Source organism: Mesitornis unicolor, unplaced genomic scaffold, assembly GCF_000695765.1.
Source record: "Mesitornis unicolor isolate BGI_N332 unplaced genomic scaffold, ASM69576v1 scaffold2284, whole genome shotgun sequence".
In the NCBI taxonomy this organism is placed as follows: domain Eukaryota; kingdom Metazoa; phylum Chordata; class Aves; order Mesitornithiformes; family Mesitornithidae; genus Mesitornis; species Mesitornis unicolor.
The window spans coordinates 1-19,842 of record NW_010181973.1 but is presented as its reverse complement, the minus strand read 5'-3'; positions in this window follow the sequence as shown (position 1 = coordinate 19,842).

Below are 19,842 nucleotides of genomic sequence, written 5' to 3'. Positions count from 1 at the left end.
TGATATAGCAGTGTAGCTTCACAGTGTTCACATCACATCAACAGAATGGGCAAGTAGAGACACTCAGAAATTTCCTGGTTTTTCTTCTTTTTTAATACTAATGTTTTGTTTACAAAGACAGTATTGCACATAGGAAAAGCTTAATTTTCCTGAAACATTTCCATTTTCCCTCAGGAGAGCTGAAGGAAAGCATTTAACTTGGGGTCAATGTGATCTGAAAATTGTTCAGGTCACGTCTAAGCAAACAAAAACTATTGTAGGCCAAGCCAGCATGACATGAAACTGCTTTAGCTGGAGTTACACACGCACATTGAGGTCTGCATATCTGTTGTGAAGCAATGGAGATCCACTCAACAAGGAAGCCCAGCCAGCAAGAAAACAACCAGAAGAAAACAACTTCCAAAAGGTGAATGAATAAAGACTGTAAACACAGCATAGTGTTGAAACATCCCAAACAAACAAAATATTTCAAAATATTTCCCACATTGACAATAAAAGATTTTCCTACAAGTATCTCATGCTAAAAAAGTTTCCAACAGTTCAGTTTGGGACCCAAATTAATGATGAAAATTAATGTTTAAAGGCAGGACTCAAATCCAGATCCTTGTTCTAGTGACATGTCTGCTCAGAGCAATAAAACTATGTTGTTAATTGGCAGGGTATAGTGGATCATGGTGGAATTTCCTGTGTTTTATAATCTCATATTTATTAGATGATATCGTACACTATCACTCCCTTTCCACAGATCAAAAACTGGGACCACATGAGCACTGCTACAGGGGCAATATGGAAAACAGTGCGAGGACATTAGAGGATCTCTAGCTATTAAAACTAAAAATCTGTCAAGAAAAAACTCCCTTTGAGGTAAGCTGTCTTCCAGGACAAGACCACAAAGGCACCACATGAAACTATTAAGTGGAAGATTAAAAAAAAAACAAAACCAAAGACATGATTCTTCATAAAATGTGCGGTGAGTCTGCGGGGCTTGTGCTGCAAGATGTTGAACAAGAGAAACGTTTGCACAAGTTCAAAAAGTTATCTGATGTTGGTAGCTTGTGTAGACAGAGGATGAAGATGAGATGTTGGTTTTTTTGAAGCCAGGTTGTTCTTCATGATCCTCTGTGGCTGAACAAAGGTCTCTTCAGAGAGGGGAAAGCTGTCTGTGACCCTCATCTCTCTCGATCTGCCCAGGGTCGCCATGTCTGTGCTGTTCTTGACCCCGGTCACTGGCGGCCCATTGGGTCTTTCTTGTTCTTCTGTGACACATTTCAGCTGGTACTGTTGCTCTTTTATCACATGTCTGTAGATGTCTACAGGGGGCTGGGCGATGGGATGTGCTGTGGTCTGGGTAGCAAATGTTCTGCAGAAACATCTGAACTTACCATCAGTGTACATTTGCCTGCAATATGGAGGACTGGAAATGGTGACCAAAACAGTGTTTTCTAAATTTGCATTTCTACTCTCATGATCCCACAAATGTTCTATCATTCACAGAGGTCTACATCAGGGCCAGTACTTGCTGTAAAAGAGTTCTTCCCAGTCCTGACTAAACACTGAAGCACCTACTTTTTAGGGGCTGTTGTTCTTTAGGAAAAAGTCTCTCTATTCCCTCATGCACTCTTTACACAAGCTGCCTATGTTCTCATCTCCATGTGACTAGAGTAATATACAACAGGAGTTTGACTCCCTACTGTATGCAAAAGCAAATGGTCTTTATGGCTGAGAAAAATCTCAGACATGAAGGGACAGTGCAGAAACATATAAAGAGCTGAGGAAAGCTGAAGATGTACAGAAAGGGTTGACATTAGCTGAGTTTCCTGCAAGTCCAGTGCAAAGCACCCTATGTATTCAGTCAAAACGACCTCCTACTTACTCTATTTTAGTTTCTGAAGAACATTATTTCATTGTCAGCACCAAGGCAGGCTGTTCTCCACAACGTGAAAATCACAGATGGAGACACCTCCTCCAAATGCCCACCTGGACCAGCTCAGTGGAGACTGATCTCCTGCAGATTGAACCGAATGGACAAAACCTGGTAAGCGGGAGCTGTGTTAAGCCTTATATGCTCTACAAGGACACTGTAACCCCTCACCATCGAGTTCAGCTCCTATTGAACACAAGCAGAGCTCCTTACATGTTGTGCAACACAATGGAAAATTGAGACCATACCATAGATGAGGACATAGGAGTTACGTGGTTTGCCCGAGGCCACACAGTGAGTCAGCGGCTAAATTATAAACTTGGGAGTCCCTGGCTCCAAGTCACTTATTCAATCTATGCTGCCTCTAAGGCGTATTACATTGGGGGTATTGTATGGAAATGACATTAACTTTAAAGAGCAGTGTACAGTAGAAGCAAGCAAAAAAAGTGGGCTTTATTGTGGGCTGGCATTTTTTTCAAAAAAAAAAGCTTGAAAAAAGTGACATGAGCAGTTTTGCAAGCATACAGTGTAAATTAATTTTGCACAATTTGATTTCGAAACCTCCCTCCTGGATTAAAAACCTAAACATCAAGTTTCAGGCCATAATGGACCTCTCTTTCCCACTCTCCTTTAAAAAAAAATTAGAAAAAATATTCTGGCAATTCTGTTAACCCCTGAAAATAGAGGTTTAACATGGAAATGCTGACAGCTCCTTAAGCAGAGCATCGCATTTGCAACACTGTAATTATGCCTACTTCAAAATGCTCCAAAGAAAACAAGATTTTCTTGTTCAAACAAATCTTGAATGGTTTTAGCCCCAGAATTAAATCATTCAGTCCAAAAAGAACTGTGCTAAACATGCTCAACCAGGGCTGTACCAAGGAGATGTGGAAAGAGATAAATGCAAACTGATTTTACAATATTTATGTAATTAGATCCACATCTCTGCTTCTCTCTCTTGAATGGGTAAAGACCAGATTAACCTTATTATTATTATGTTTATTTGATTGGCTTAAGAATTCCATCTGGATAAAAGAGAGTCTAGATGTCTTTCTCCATGCACGCCCAGCGTGAAGCCAAGCAACATGCCTCTCTAAGTAACAAATTTGTTTTATGTCATCTATCAGCAAGATCCTGTAATATTGGATATAGCTTTAGTTCAATGGATGGCTGCTCCTTAAAGATCATGCAGCTCAGAGGTTTCCATCCTGCATTTTTATGTCCCCACAGAAAATTACTTGTCGGATTTTCCACTCTTGTGAAGGCGGTGGTGAGTAAATGTGCCGTGCAGAAAGTGTGCATGGCACATTGAAGTGAGAAGGCAATGAGTAGCTCAGCACTGCTTTTTCAGTGGAGGGTGCTCACTTATTTTTTCAAGACTTTTGTACATCCCATTTCGGCATTGTAGAGTGAAGGCAAAGATGTGCCTAGGTACAGGATTCCTGTGGTGGTGATCAGAGAGCAAGAGTAAAGAGAATGATGTCTTCCACTGGTCATAATGTGTGATTTTGATCATTATGACTACTTCATGCAAATAATCCTTCCTAACAATACGCACTATATGCCCATTCAGCTTAAATAATATTAGATCAAAAATAGGGAGGAATTTGGTGTCAGTCTTATTGCATTTGTATGGGGAAAACCAATGTTTTGAGTTAATAGAAGTCCTTGTAAATGGACTGTTACTTAAAGCTATTCTACCAGCTAATTAAAAACCACTGTCAGGAACCTTCTCCTGACAGCTACCCTCACTTTCCAGAGAAGGATAGCACAGTGGGCTGAGACAGAGACAGGTTGGGTTTATTTCCCAGCTTTACATAACCGAGACAGAGCCACACCATTTATCTTTATCATCTCCAACCTGGACAACAAAAATATTCCCTTTTTCTCCATTTTTTATCAGTGTTGTTTACTCCAGTTGCCATCCTTTCTGTGCAAAGTCTTCTGACTATATGAAGTATAAGACCCAGTTCAGACTGCTCAGGGCTACTCAGGGGAATGTAATTAATCCAAAGAGATCGCCACGTGAATCCAACCAAGAGCATTTCTATCATCAAGGTGGACATTTTGTAACTGTACATCGACATCTTGCAAATGTTTCTGCTTTATCTGATTCCCCATTTCTTGCTCTAAGGGGCTTACAGGAATTTGCCATCAGGCTGCAATCTGAAGCAGTTATGTTACAGAAGGCTCTGAATGTTATCTCATTTATAGGCTCCCTTTACCACGCAGACTTGCTTTAGACTTCCTCTCGTGCATTATCACAACAGACTCCAACTCATGCGCTTTGCTTTTCTGTTGGGAAAATATTGTGTAACCTACAACACTCGCACAGCAACCCTTCCCCCACGGAGAAGGAAGCCTCCAGCCAAACACAAGCTTTGATATTAAGAGCACAGCAATGTGTAAACCCAAAATAATGCACTTGGACGGCAGCTCTCCTTTAGGAAAACAACAAAACAAAACGCTCCTAATTAAGCAATTGGCTCGGAGGAGGTACCCAGTCCAAAACGATTTTGACTCCATATGGAATTTATATGGAATGCAACATGCAACAAAACACCAGCACACCCAGATGTGGATGTTCCCCAGCTGTCCGTCTGCCGCTTTGATGGCAAGCTACAAAGATCCTTCCCTCCATAGCCCTCTCGGCGGGAAGCAGGAGGTGACTCCTCTGCGCTCACGTATCAAAAGGAGTAGTGGAAGGGAAATTTTAGAAAGGCGACACGAAAGTTTACAAACGCAAACGCTACACTTTGCTTTATTTTCTGTGTGTTCGAAACAGCAGGGTCTTAGTGTCTGGTCCCTCTCAAACTCAGCAATGGGTTACATAGTACCAAGGGACACTGTTGGTTGTCCACAGCCTTGGTCTCCCCAAATCTTCTGCCTGGATCTGCCAAGGCAGATGTTATTTTTTCCTGCAGCTGCTGGGGGCAGTAGATAATCAATGCTGGATTTCTGTAACCTGTAAGACCTGGGTGTGGATCATATACGGGCTGTACACACGCCCTGATGCCGAACAGATTTGCAAGCCAGCTGGCACATCTGGGAATTTAGGGAGAACATAAGTCCTGCCTTGAGAAATAGGTATTTAGGTGGTCCTTGAGATACGGACTACTGTGCTCTTGATCAGGGCTAAATTCCGCTGTCTTATACAGCAGTATCATGTAGCCAATGTAAATTGACTTTGGCCAGAATTTTCCCAATTTCAAGCTATAAGTATACTTATTTTAGATGTAGCTGTTGAATTTTCCAACAAGTTGCAGGAAATGAGGTGTGTAAGTCCTAGGGTCAGGGAAACAGATTTTCTCTGGATGCAGGCAGGAGACAGATTGCAGGCAGAGACAAGCAAGAGAAAAATTTGGAGGTTATTTTTATGCTAACGGTTACTGCCTGACTTCTCCCTTTACTGCTCTTCCCCATCTCCTCTTTGGCTCATGAGCGAGAGGCACTTTTCCATAAAAACAGCACAGCATGGAGAGTTTGTGGCTTGCTTAAGCAAACCTTGGGTGAGCTGAGTCCTCAGCCCACCCCTGAGACCTCTGATAGTCCACTATAGGTCCTAGAGCATGACCTATCAGTTGCTATCCCAAGGGCTTTGCTGTCTGCTGATGATGCTTCAGGTGCTACTAACAGCAAGCTTAATACAATGAAAAGCAGGGATTTGCAGTGCCAGTACCTGGGCTACTAGTTTAGACTTAGAGTCAGTGGGGAGAAACAGGCACATTCAGGGTATAGCTCAGCTTTCCTAAAAGAAATGGCTAAAATAACTCAAGTTCTGTGTAGTTTTCATGTTCTGTAGAAGGCAATAACTCCATGTTCCTTAGCTTGACCTTCTATACATGTCTCTTCAAAAGCTCGGAGATGTTTGTTGTTTGTCGTTTGTCTTTTTTTTTCTGTAGGCTACTCCTATTCTGAACAGTGGGTGCTCTGTGGCATACTGGTCCACCACTTTGCCATACTGGCCTGCCAGAAGAGCACCAGATGCCTTCTGGGCTGGGTTGGGACAGGCAGTTAGCTGGTGCACACCAGGGTCTTTCCCCATATGGGACTGCACCGTGGTCAGGTAATTGTAGATGTCTGGTCCAACAGGTGCCAGAAGGCTCCTTTAATAAAATCATTCCTTTTAATAAGAATAAGGAGGAATGCCCAGTAGCCAAAAGGCTAGGCCTTGATCCTGAAAATACACGCTTGCATGAGTAATTACATACACTTAACAGTCCTCCAGCGGTGCTCTGAGAACTTCGGCACGGGCTGCTCTGGTTCTCATGGGCTGCAGCAGGGACGGGACATCCCAATGCAGGGCTGGTCTCACCACTTATTAATTGATTCAGGTCTAAATGGGATCAGACCCCCAGTCACAGAGATAAACCTCAGACACATCCCTTTTTCAGGAGCAAAAATGGAGTTCTGGTATGTGTGGGGATGCCCAAATCAGGATTTTATTAGTTAACAGGAGATGGTTCAAGATTTTCATGTCCTGCAGCTTCCTGATTTCCATTGACCTGTGTGATGCTGTGAGGATTGGCTGTTTCTCAGATTTAACAGGGATTAGTGGTTCCCATCTTGGAGCTATAAACACAGCCCTGCCAATCACTTCACCTTCCCTCTTCATGCCAGGAGAATAATACAAGGTCCTGCTCACTTTCCTCTTAAATTTCACATTCTTATCTAGAATATTTTTCCTTTTTGAAAGATCATCCAGGAATAACTGGATAGGGGATTATTTTAAAAACTGAGCTCCAACACTAGACCATTGCTTGATTCTAACTGGCCTTCTTGTTTACAACAGACTGAAATGGTTAATCAAAATTAGTAACATATGATATACCCAGGTGTTTCATCCAGTGGTCATATTTTCTTTTTCCCAGAATTATTATGTTACTACAAACAGTATTGAAATAGTTTAATATCTGTATCAGAGAACTTCTAGGAGTAAGGAGATTTGATTGAAGGAAAATATTCTAACAAAGGTTTTCCAGTACACTCAGTTGCACTCTGACACTAACACAACTCCTTATAACTTAACATTTTTAATAATGGGTTTGTGAGCGGAGCTACAGAAAGTTCCAGCCTGGAGATCAAATATTGCAGTGAAACTCACGGGTGGTTTCTCTCTTCCACCCTAGAGGTAGCTGCATTTCCACATTGTAACTAAGCAAATGATACATACTCAGGGCTAGATGGGTTTATTTTTTACTCTTATAATGTCAGAGCAATTCCCCAGCTTGCAGTGGAGGTACCACAGAGTATAGGAGAGTAAGTGGCTCTCAGTATGTAAGGACTTTTTGCTTGACTTAGTGAACACATTTCTATATATAAATGTATATGTCACAGCTTCGCCTTTTTGTTTCTCTGCTATGGGTGAAAATAGACTTGGGTTTTGTTCAGCTAAATAGCTCAATTTCCTAATTCTTCCGTCTTGATGACGGAATGTGAGAGCTGCTTGTAAGCTAAATGTACCCTTCCTTGTATTCTCACAAGTTGCTTAATAATCAGCATTTAAAAGCAAAACAAAAATAGAACAAAAATTTCTGAGATACTACAGTGTCCAAGGGGTGTTTGTATATGAGGAGGATCTGAGTTTGCGGATCCCACTTCTCACTTTCCTTATGCTGCAGGTTGCCGAATGGATGGGAGCAACCCAGATGGGCTCCAGCGCAAGAAGACAACCTTTCCACAAGGAATAGTGCTGCAGGCCGGGAGTACAACCAGTTCTACCGCTAATTAGGGCCTGGAGCAGAAACGATCATATGTTTTCATTATGAAAAGCAGAAACTCCTGGCTTGTACCACTCTCAGCTCTGCACACTGACAGAGAATTCCTCTGGAGAGGCAGCTCCTAGCAGCTGTATTTCTCGCACACACATCTTATCCATCTTATAATTGATAATCGATACCAAGAACAAGCTACCACTTTAAATGGTTTCATTTCCATTTCCCGAGCACCAGCTGCCCAGCAGGAAGCATTTATCAAGAACAGCAGGGACCCTGTGCTCACACTGCACTCACCATCCCAGAGAGCAGCATCTCTTCCCTATGGGACTAACAGCTCTCACTGGTGAGGGATGCTTGCCCTTGAATGAGTGTGTGCAGGACAGATTTTCATCTTCCTGGATCTTCCTCTGTATTTCATCACACCCTTGAGGTTTGCACACACACTTTGCTGAATGGGTGATTCCAATGACTGCCCACTTTTAAGACCCTGCAGCAATCTGGCACACATAATTTTAGGAAAAATCTTGATATTTAGTAATCTTTTTTTTTATGTTTAATCCCATCTTAGGATTCCTGCAGTGTTTCTAAGTCCTTCTTTGGCAAATATCCATTTCTGCATGTCACTGCCTATCAATTGCAATTTATGCCATGGAATTAATTGACACAAACATTACAGGTGTCAGAAAATGGAACCTACAAGATATTTGCATTGAGTGAAAGGAATAGCAGTGGCCCCTATGAACATTCATTATCTTGTTTGAATTTTTCTGTGTAAGAAATCCGGCCTTTATCTCCTTACCCATTCATATAATTTTGTTGGGATTAATTTGTGCTCTTTCGTGTTTTTCTGCTCTTGATGTAAATATTGCCAGTTGTCAAAATTACCATTAAAGAAACCTTGGTTCACCCTCCTAGAAAGGTTGTAGAGGGGCTGAGCAGAGAGGACAAGAGACTGACGTGGACAGACACTGCTCCCATAATAAGCAGATGCAGGACTGGATGGACCAGAAGATGTCCTCCAGATCTGTGTTTCTGTGAAGAATCAGATGTAAAGACATTTTTATACTTGTGGGCCTCTACTCTCAGATAAATCTTGGAGGTAAGGGCTCAAAGCACTGTAGAAAGTCATATCCACAAAGAAGAACAAGCCTTTGTGCCAGGGCAAGAAACCTTTGGATTTACTCTACAAACCAAAAATCACCTTTTTCCACCATTTCACATTGCACAGCCATTGCCTCGTCACTCTTAACCATCATTACTAGCTCTTTTAGAACATCAGTGGCTTTTCAGATCCCTCATCTTCCTATTAAATATCTGTGTTTTGCATTATTATTCCCAGATTTATTAGTTTGCCTTTTTCCAGACAGAATCTCATTCTGTTTCCTGCTCATATTTCTAACCTCCGGTTCCATTAGTGTGATTTCTCTGTCTTCACTTGGTTTACAGTCCATTCCAGAGCAGTGTCATGTGCAGATCTAGTTAATGTACTTGGTTACACCTCCTTCCAGACCATTAATAAAAGTATTAAATAATGTTGCTGCTAGCACAAATCCACGCAGCACCCTGCTGTTCATCTCCATCATCTTCAGGACCACAGCCATCCATCATGTGCACCATTTGTCACGGGCAAACAGACTTTGCAAAATAAAGCTGTTCTGTCTGAATGACGTTGCTATCTCTGGGTGAGGGCAAAAGGGAAGAAATGTCAAGTGTTGGTGGCAGAAAGAAGTGGGACAGCGGTTGGGTGATGATATTGCTCCAACCCACTCCTTATCAATGAATCCAAATGGACTGATGGAGAGAAACGAAATCCCTCTCTGCATCCTGCCATGTCCTGTAGCAGAAGTTTCCCTGATATGCTTTGGTCTGGCACTACCAGGGACCACATACTTGAGGGAGGAACTGTATATTAAACCAACAGTTGGTCTACCAGCCAATGCACAACAGGAATGTCAATCACTGGCTGGAGAGATACTGTTTGTTCCCACATATAAGAAGTAATCACATATTCAGACATGCACAAAAATCAAAGAAGGAGAAGTTCAGAGCAGGCACATTGCCACTCTGCTTGCTGGTGAGGAATGCTGGTAAAGCTGAATATCAAACAATCCCAGGCTGGAACGGACAATTACCTGGGGACTTCTATCATTTCTGGGCATCACACCAAGAAGAAGGTTGGCAGAAAGGCAGGAAAGGTACTTCCCATCCAGGCTTCCTCTTTGGGAAAGCAACATATTGCCCATGTACTTGTCTAGATATGTGGCATGTACAGATTGATGTCAGGAAAGTAAGCGTTGCTACACCAAATTAAAGACCTGAGGTCCAACGAGCTTGAAATACTGCCTTAGGCAGTGGTCAGCATCACGCACCTCTGGTAGAGGTGTAGCTGTCCTGAAGCACATAGAGATGACACAACCTCTGTGCACTGCCCTTGTCTTCCTTCTAGTGATGACTACTTCAAGAAGGAAAGACTATTTTAATCCCTGAAGCATGAGGTATAGTAGTTTTGCTAACTGTTTGATACAGCTGTGAGAACTGCGGATTCACCAACTAACCACAGAAATGTCCCAACCTCATCTGTAGGATAACAAGCTTCCATAAGTCCAGACAAATTTGGTGGGAACTACGGGGGTTAAGCAAGTGAGAAAAACACATCCAAAGACAACACATGTGAACTACGATGGCTGCTCTGGCTTGACCAGGTAGTTACTATCTGGACTCCTGCAAATCTGTTTCTATTAGAAAAAACTTTCCCATTTCTCGAGTGTAATCCTGTTTAACTAAGAGATATGCACACAAAATCATGTTTTGTTGAATGCACTAGAAACAAAGAAAAGCAAGCAGCTGTTTTGCTCTGTAATACGCAAGCTTGCTCCTGTAGCAATTTCACTTGTGTTCAAGAAATCATTTAATAAATGCAAGTGAAATAAAGAAACGGAATTTGGTAGAATTGGAATTATGGAGCTCAACTTTGGACAGCTGGTGTCAAAAAGCACTTAAAGAGAATACCAAGTTAAAATATTTCTTGAGTGTACACACATCATTAGCTCTAAGATGAATACACTGATGAATTCTAAAGGAATCGGTCCAGTAGCTTACCAAAGCACTGGGAGTTCAGTTTTGAGCAGCTATGGGAAATAAAAGATATAGGACATATGTAGGAGGGAAAATATTGAAATTATTGTGTGTTTTTAATTAAAAATAGCAGTTTGAGCAATCTAGTCAACTTACATTTTACTGCTCAGATATTATAATTATGGTTATAATAAACAAGTCTGAACAGAAAAGCAAAAGAGCAAGACAGGTAGCAGAGCATAAGGTTGAAAAGGGGATAATAAAAATATGAGCCATAGAGAATACGATTTCAGACAAACAAGAACGGACACAATTTCTCAACTAAAACTTCAGAATTGCTGAGTACAGAGCTACAGAGACTGGAGTGAACGTAATAAATTTTAGCATAACAATTTCAAACAAATAGATCATTTATCATGAGGATTCCCTGCAGTGGGGCAGATTGCTGAATCCACACACACACTGCTCGAACTTGCATGTACGCAGGTGATCTCCCTGTTTGCAGATCATGTGCTGTGATCATATCAGGTCCCATGAACCGGCTGTCCTTGGGTGTGCCACACAACTAACATTTCACTGGAACACTTTATCTCATGTATCTCTGAAGTTGCATTCATCATCTAGCATCTGAATGGAGCTTTTGTGGATCCCAGAATGGTGCATCTGATGGCTCAGTGCTGTTGGATTGAATATGATTGCTTAATAATAAAATAATAACTTTTATTTTAAAATATTTCCTTTGCTCATAGTGCTGAGAAATATTTAAAAAAAAAAAGCAGTTGTTTTTCTTTCTTAATTTTAGATACTGGAAGTGCTCATGAGACAGAGCTGTTAAGTCTAACGCTCTGCCCAAATTTTACATTTGAATTACTTTATATTCCTATGTCATTTAATCTACCAGGGCAATAAATTTTACTGTCTGTCCTAAACTATGGCATGTGTTACATAGCTACTCACTGCCTGGGACCCTTCCAATTTAAGACATATTTAAATTATACTTCATCCTGTCCCTACCACAGACCACCCCACCAGCAAGGCCTCACCACCTCATGGTCCACCTCCTTTTCCCGCTGCATGGTAATGACAGCCACAATGCCCACAGTGATGTTGCACTAAGAAAACACTTAATTTCTTTGCAATGATGTGGCATTGCAACAACAAGAAAACCCTGTTCTGGTGAGATGTGCCGGCAGCAGCAAGTATTTTGGAAGGTACTAAGCATCAGTGATGCAGGTTTAAGCACACCCACTCTGTAACCAAATGCGATGATGAAGTTGGTGGAATCACATGCAGTATGATTTGTCACCTTATTTCTCACTTGAGCAGTCAAGGGGGTAAAGCCATCAGGGGAGAAGAATTTGCTCTCCTTTCTAGAAATGTCTGGACTCTGAGACACTCATGGATGAGGTTTATTCCCCACAACACAGCAACCCCATGCTCTTCCATCTGCCTAACAACTGTATACAATTAACTGATGACTAAATGTGCCGAGATAGCATGCCACTCGCTTACCCTGCCCTGGGACACTGGAAAAGTGAGTGCCAAGAGCAGAGAGAACTCTTTTGTCTCATTTTTGCATAATAAGAAGTCATGGATATGGTTTCTCAGCACTATCAGGACAACAACAACTCTTTAGGAGCGAAACCAGGGTGCAATTTAGATGCAAAAGTATTTGCTTGCATTAGGATAGACACCGGAGCTGGGCAGGCAGGGCAAAATGAGTAAGCATTTCCTGTATTTTCTGGTGGTTTTCTCTATTTAAACAGGCCAGCACGCAGGTGTAACAAACAACAGCATTTTAGGCGCTGGCAAAAAGGATGTGTTTCCTGCTGCCCATCTGCCAGGGATCTGGTTTTCTTCCATGCAAAAGTGTTTGCAGGACACGGGTGCTTTGTGCAGGGAATCGCGGGATAAGGCCACGTCTTCATTCAGAACATGCAAAGTTTGGTACAGGTGCGAAGGGGCCCATGCAATTGTGTGAAGAGGAGAGAAGGTAAAATAGCACTTTTTAAAGCCAGAACAAAACCAGTGCTCTCCTCCAGCAACTGCGTCCTTCTCACTATCAGGGAAACCAAGCACACGCTACCCATCCGAAATTTGTGTGAAGAGGAGAGAAGGTAAAATAGCACTTTTTAAAGCCAGAACAAAACCAGTGCTCTCCCCAGCAACTGCGTCCTTCTCACTATCGGGGATACCAAGCACACCCTACCCATCCGAAATGAAAAGGTTGTTCAGTCAGCAAGAGCGAGTCCTGCTCAATTAGCAGTCCAACAAAAGGAAATCAGATATTTTTTAGTGCAGAAAGCTGTCTGGACCTCTTCTCACTGTTAGGAAATGTAAGGAAGGGTGTGAACATGCAGTCTAATACAGAATTTCCTGTTTTTTTCTTGATTCCCAACATCTTTTGGCAAAAGGCAGGGTTAAAATTATAAACTGAGACACACCAAAACCTTACACTGTCTTCAGCAACTGTTTAGCTGCAGCTGACATGGCCTGGTGTAAATGCAAATTCTCTTTTGCAAAATTCACATTGAATTTTATATAATTTCAAATCTTAAGGTACACGGTCTTTGAACTTTTAGAAGCCACATAGGACCAGATCCAGAGTTACGTGGGCATCTAATTTCTAATTCAATCCCAATCGATATCACTGGAGCTCAATGCCTGGATGCTACTAAGTCTTAACAGTGGCATTATTAAGTCCATATTAACAAATGATAGTGTTAATGTTATCTCATTACACTGCAATCTTTACCCCTAGCTATCCTAGAAAATGTTTTCAGTCAGTGGAGACAAGTTGGCAATGCCCAATTTACCTTTCCCCTAAGACAGATAACTAAATAAGGTATAAAAATCTTCCCAGAAGAGGTTGCTTCTTGCCATGGAGTGTACAGGCACTCTGGGATCACCACCTCACCTGTGCTCATCTGGCACACATCTAAAATTAGAATTTCTACCTCCTCTCCTGCCGTCTTTGCTTTCAGTAGCACTGCCCTGGGCTTTGATAGAGCCCATAAATTAATACAAGTCTCGCAGGGGAGATCTGGAGGACCTGCTACTGAAACAAAACTCAGGGACAGCACAGGAAATAAAGTAAGCTACAGGACAAAAGGGAACCAATATTTAAACAAAACTTGCTAGGCTTACCTTCAGGTATCAATAAAAATTTTGCTTTTGTGCAATAATCTTCCATGAGGAATTTCCATCAGAAGTTACATTATTTTAATGACTTCATTAAACCAGTAATGGAAGCTCTTGTTTATGTTTATGGAGGCTATTAGGATTATGTCAAAAGTAATTATAAATCTGTTTTTGTAATGTAAATGTAAAAATTCATCCTCAAGCAACTTAAGTTAAGGTAGAATAAACTGTAAGAAACATCTCAATTTTTTTTTAAAGTAGGGGTTTTTTTAGTGTTGGTACTGCTGTACCTTGCCAACTGATATCACCCATTTTCTCTCTTAGTTTTCTTTCTTCATATCCCTCTCTCTAGAAGGGGCAACACTGTATGATCAAATATTAACATTACATTTGAGCTTGGCACCACCTTCCTAGGCTCTCCGTCCTTCACCAGGACAGGAACAGGAACATGAGGAGCGTAATTCATCACACTTGAAAACACCAGTGCTTGATTCAAGCCCACAGCCCCAGCTTCTCTGCAAGGACTGTCACATATGTAACAGAGATCTAGACGTCTACAGCGTATAAATACAGTGAGATGAATCCCATCACAGGCATCCAGACTGGAGTCCAGCTCAGCCTTTAAATTGGTATGGCTAATGCATACATCAATGTGGGTAAATCTTTCCCACATTAATGGGAACACTGTGGTTGCTCCCGAATTGGGACAGCAGAGCTTTTCTCTGCTGGCTGGCAGCTTCACTCGCTTCTCCTCCAAAATCACTGGGAGCACCTGGGCCCAACTAGACACTTCTTTAGATAAGCCTCAACCAGTTTCACATCAACCCAAGATAGAAAAACCAGTTTCGGAGGAAAGACGGTATCTTTAAATATCTCTGAAAACGGAACATGAAGCAGAAGGCTCCCAGAGGTATGTTTGTGTAAATGTAAGCATATGTTTCTGCATTTGTTTTCATATTAATGTTATTTTAGTATCTATTTCATCGCTAACATTCGAAAGGACTTAACAATATACTGATAGTGCACATTACAGTCCTCCCACATGAATTGTTTCTGAACATAGCGATAAAGCTCTTCCAGCACTTGATGCATCAGAAATATTTATTCATTTGCCTTCATGGGAATATAAGGCAAAGCGTATTAAATCAATAGCTATGCAGAGGGTTTTGTTTTTCCGTTAAGTCTCCAAAATAAAACTGACAAACTGATTAAATGGATCACATCTTGCAGTTTCCAAAGTCTGCTTTATGGGTTAGTCCGCGATATTAATCAAATGCCGAGCCAGAGGAAAACATTGAACAAACTTTTATAAAGAATAATAGAGTCAGACCCTTCACTGGTGTAAAATTGAATAATTCAGTATCTATACCTCATTTGATGTTGGCTGAACATCTAGTCCTCAGGCTTTATGCTGACAGCTCTTCTGAAAAAATTTGTGTATTAGACACTACGTATTTTCACTTTCCTATTCACATTAGAGTAAAAGATTTAGACAGCAAGTTCTTTGAGGCAAGGATTTCCAGAGCTGCCTACAATGGGCTGTGTGAATACACAGCTTCCCCACATTGGAGGAGAAATAGGTTTTCCCACCCCCAACAGGGTCACCGCCGCTGAAGGCACAAGCCCCTGCACCTGCTTTCCGTTGCATGCTCAGCGCAATGCGCTCATCGCTGACCGTAAAAACACCACTCTGAGCTCCTCAGAGCGAAACTGCGCATCAGAGCTGCGGCCAGGAAGGAATTTCCCTGAGGTCTCAATGTTGGGGCTTTTTTTAATATTCTTTTGTGGTAAGTGGCATGGTCTACTTCTAGGATCACCTGAAATATTGCTAACCTCACAAGCACCCGTGTTCACCCAGCAGCTGTTCCCACCACCCCTGGCTGTCCCAGGTCACAGGGCATTCCCCTAAAGTCTAAAGTACAGAATAAAAACCACAAGTGCAATGCAACAAAAAGAGAATATGAGAGATGAGGAGCCCAACATACCTACAATAGGTAGGAACTGGTTTTGCAGTTGTGCTTACTTTTATGCCCTCTCATCAACAGGATATCTACGTTCCTGCTTCTCTGGTTATCTATAAAGCCATAATCTCAAAGACAAGACCTCATGTGTCTGCAGTGTCAAACAATGTATTTAGAAAAAAAAAAAATCAAACGCAAAGGAGAGAATGCTGTTATGGTCCAAGCTCACACATGACTATCCAGAAGTCCAGATATCCCCCTGATTTTGACTTCTTTCCTTTCCCTCTCCTTTTTTAATAAGTCTTATGCTTTGCTATTGAACTTGGAGCAGACACTACCCATGAGTACCTCACCTGGAGAGATGACTTTTATATATAAGACTTGTATATAAGTAACTGGGTGGTGTTTAAGATCTATTTAGTCCATATCTTGTCTCTGACAGTGGCCAGCAGTGGATGTCCAGCATAAGAAAAGACAATTTCACTGGTACTTCCCCAGCTTACCGCAGCTCAGGGCTGGTGGGTTGGGACATCTTATTGTAAGGGCAGATGTTGACCATGAGAGTCCATAGAAGCCAGGAACCTCCACTAAGCAATTTGTATAGGGAGTAGTTTTCAGTATTTTTCAGGCCTCTACAACAACCTTTAGCATAGTGGCAACGCAAAATAATTGTAAAAGTCAGAAAAAAGGGGCCATTGCTATGTGTCCCTGAACTCATCCCACTGAAGGTGCTGGCTCGGACCTGCCAGCAGGTGAGTGAGGAGAGCATCAGATCAGGGGACAGCAGCAGGGTGAGACAGGCTCATTGTCACCTCCATCAGATGCTTAATTTCAGCCTCATGCACCAAGCTAAATCAATTGCTGCCTTGAAAGGATCCTGCGAGCAGTTGTACATAAACCGTGGCTTATGCTCCTCTTATCTCAGCACAATGGGATACATTCAGCGCAATAACTAGGAAGACAGATTCCCCTTATAAACATTTTCTGCTCTTGTGTATACTTTTTCCATTTTTGAGCCCTGTGGGACCATTAGCAACAGACCAGTAAATCTTCCAGATCTATTTCCCATATGAGAACGGTTCTCTGTAGTTTGCCAGGTTACAAGAAATATAATTAGGACTGCTTCACCTGACAGATTAATGAGTCGAACAGCAAAGGCCAGATAGCAGTAAATTAAACACCTGAACACTGCGATCTCCGCACATAATATAATCGTGAAATAGCACATCTTTTGTAACGGTCTTGCCTGTTTCAACACATAAATTCTTTATAACATATCAGTTTTATGGTACTTTTTTATTGTCCCTTGGTATAAATATTTATACTCGTAGCTTGCCTTGCCAGTAAATATTTAGCATTTTGTTCTAAACGGTGACAGCCCCGGGTTCGTATACACAAAATGCTGCATGGATTCGTCACGTGAAAGCATTTAATGAGCCACTGAGAATGTGCATTTGGCAATAATCACCTTTTAGAAGAACTAACAAATGCTCGAAAAGCTGCTTGTTAAATCCTGTGCGCCCCTGGACTCAAAAGACAGAGCTCGCGACGTGGTGAAAGCAGACACATCCGTCCGAGGCCAGCGTGTGTGATTAGGTTAGATTAACACACGCTTGTGGAGGAAAGAAAAAAAAATAACAAAAAACCCCAGATCTCTGCTAAAGTGCTTAATCCTGTTTCAACAAGAAGTTGTGGGATTATGCAATTTTAGAGAAAATTTTTTTTAAAAAAAGGTCAAGTAATTTCATAGTTGCGCTGCAATTTTATCCTGTTGATGCCATTGGTAAAAGTTAAGGGTTTTATTTGGGATTAGATACTGAATTCCTGCTCTCTGTAGGAATTCAGATGAAAACAGGTTTCTTGCTTAATTTTTAGCATAGTGATGCCTAAAAAGCCAAGCTAGAGCTAGATTTCTCACATTGCTTAAAGTGCCCCAATATCTTACCAGTTATGTGTAAAATGAGCTGCAAGAAGCTGATTCAGTGGATGACCAACAGCAAAGATGCACGGTGTGGCTATAATAACAATAAAAGACTTGCTTGCAGCGCTGAGCTTTTCAAGTCTTCGTCTTTTACAGCTACCCAAAGAGCCCTCAGCCAGGTCATGCTTTGTGTGGGCAAGCTCTCTGCAAACACATACTCTAGCAACTCATTAGCTGCCTTGATTTCCTTGGGGTGGGATTCATCTCACCTAATTAGCCATCGCCATGCCAGCGGTCTGCCCAGAGCCCGTCTCGCGGGCTCCTTACCAGTCATGGGAGAGCTGGCCACCTCCTGAGAGCAATTCGTTTTGCCCAAAGACAGCGTGAACGGGCATGAGAAGGTGCCTCCATCTCCCTGGGGTTGTTAGCAGAAGGATGAATGACGGGTTTAGGCTAGACACCTACGTTTTAGACAGCTAAAGTTAGATGTGAGAAACCCTACACCACAAGTGAGAGCTGATCTTGCTTCCTGGTGCGGCCACATTGTTCTCCTCAACAGAAGGGTCTTTCTTTGGGGTGAGGCTCAGCATGGACGTCCCAGTGAAGGGAGGTCCTGAGAGCTTCCACTGGAAATTGTTTACAGGAAAAAGGCCTTTTCCTACCTTTTTGTGGGAAAAGTTCCCTTCAAACTTCTCAAAACACCCCGAACTCAAGCACAGTGTTTAACTTGCCATCCGCTCAGAGTACGCCTGCTGGCCCCAAGTCCTTCATAAGAAAAATGTTATTTGGTGTTCCTGCACATGCAAAGTTTAGCAGTTTACTAAGGTTGTCGTGCATGCAGTAACATTGCGTGTTGGGTAGACACACAGCAAAGTAGTTCTTCCAACCCTGCTGATAATTTTACCATTAATCACTGAATTAGAGTAATTCTACTAAAAAGCAGGATGCTTGTTGGGTGCACTTGACACAATTGAACTTGTGTTACCCAGGCACGTTATGAGCTAACTCGAATCATAGAATCACTGAATGGTTTGGGTTAGAAGAAATCTTTAAAGCTCATCCATTCCAACCTCTCTGCCAAGGGCAGGGACATCTTCTACTAGTTCAGGTTACTCAAAGCCCCATCTAACCTGACCTTGAACACTTCCAGGGAGGTGGCATCCACAACTTCTCTGGGCAACCTATGCCAGTGTCTCACCACCCTTAACATTAAACATTTCTTCCTTATATTCAGTCTGAGTCTACCCTCTTTCAGTTTAAAACCATTACCCCTTGTCCTGTCACTACAGGCTGTACTAGAAGATCTGCCCCCATCTTTCTTATAAGTCTCCTTTAAGTACTCAAAGGCCACAATAAGGTCTCCTCAAAGCCTTCTCCAGACTGAACAAGCTTAACTCTTAGTATTTCCTTATAGCAGAGGTGTTTCAGCCCTTTGTCCATTTATGTGGTCCTGCTCCGGATCTGCTCTGACAGGTCCATGTCCTTCCTGTGTTGTGTCCAGAGCTGGATGCAGTACTACAGGTTGGGTGTAGAGTAGAGGGGGAGAATCATCTCCCTTGACCTGTTGGCTACACATTTTTAAATGTAGCTCAGGATGAGATTGGCTTTCTGGGCTGTGTGCATGCACTGCTAACGTCATATCATATCATATCATATCATATCATATCATATATCATATCATATCATATCATACGGTGTTATCAGCATAACACCTGTGTAGCCCAATCTAAATTCAAGTTAACCTGAAGCAGATAGAGAATGTCACCCCAACATCTGAAGTGACTAAAATAAAACCCCAAACCAACTCAGCCAAAAATACAATTCAGCACTACAAGGCTGAACAACATAGCCAATAATCTTCATAGCTAAATTATCCATCCAAATTTAATTCCATGTAGGAGGTTTAATTTCCTCTTGTGGACACTTCAGTAGTGTCATTAAGTACTATATCAGCTTTGGCCACTTTCTGCCTCTTGTGGTGGCCATTTTTTTTGCAGCAGGAAATTAAACCTGATTTGCAAAGCACATGAGGCACTTCGGGATAGTGTCAGCGGAGAGGGACAAATAAAGCAAATAAAGGCTGAATCAATGGGCTGAGGCCAACTG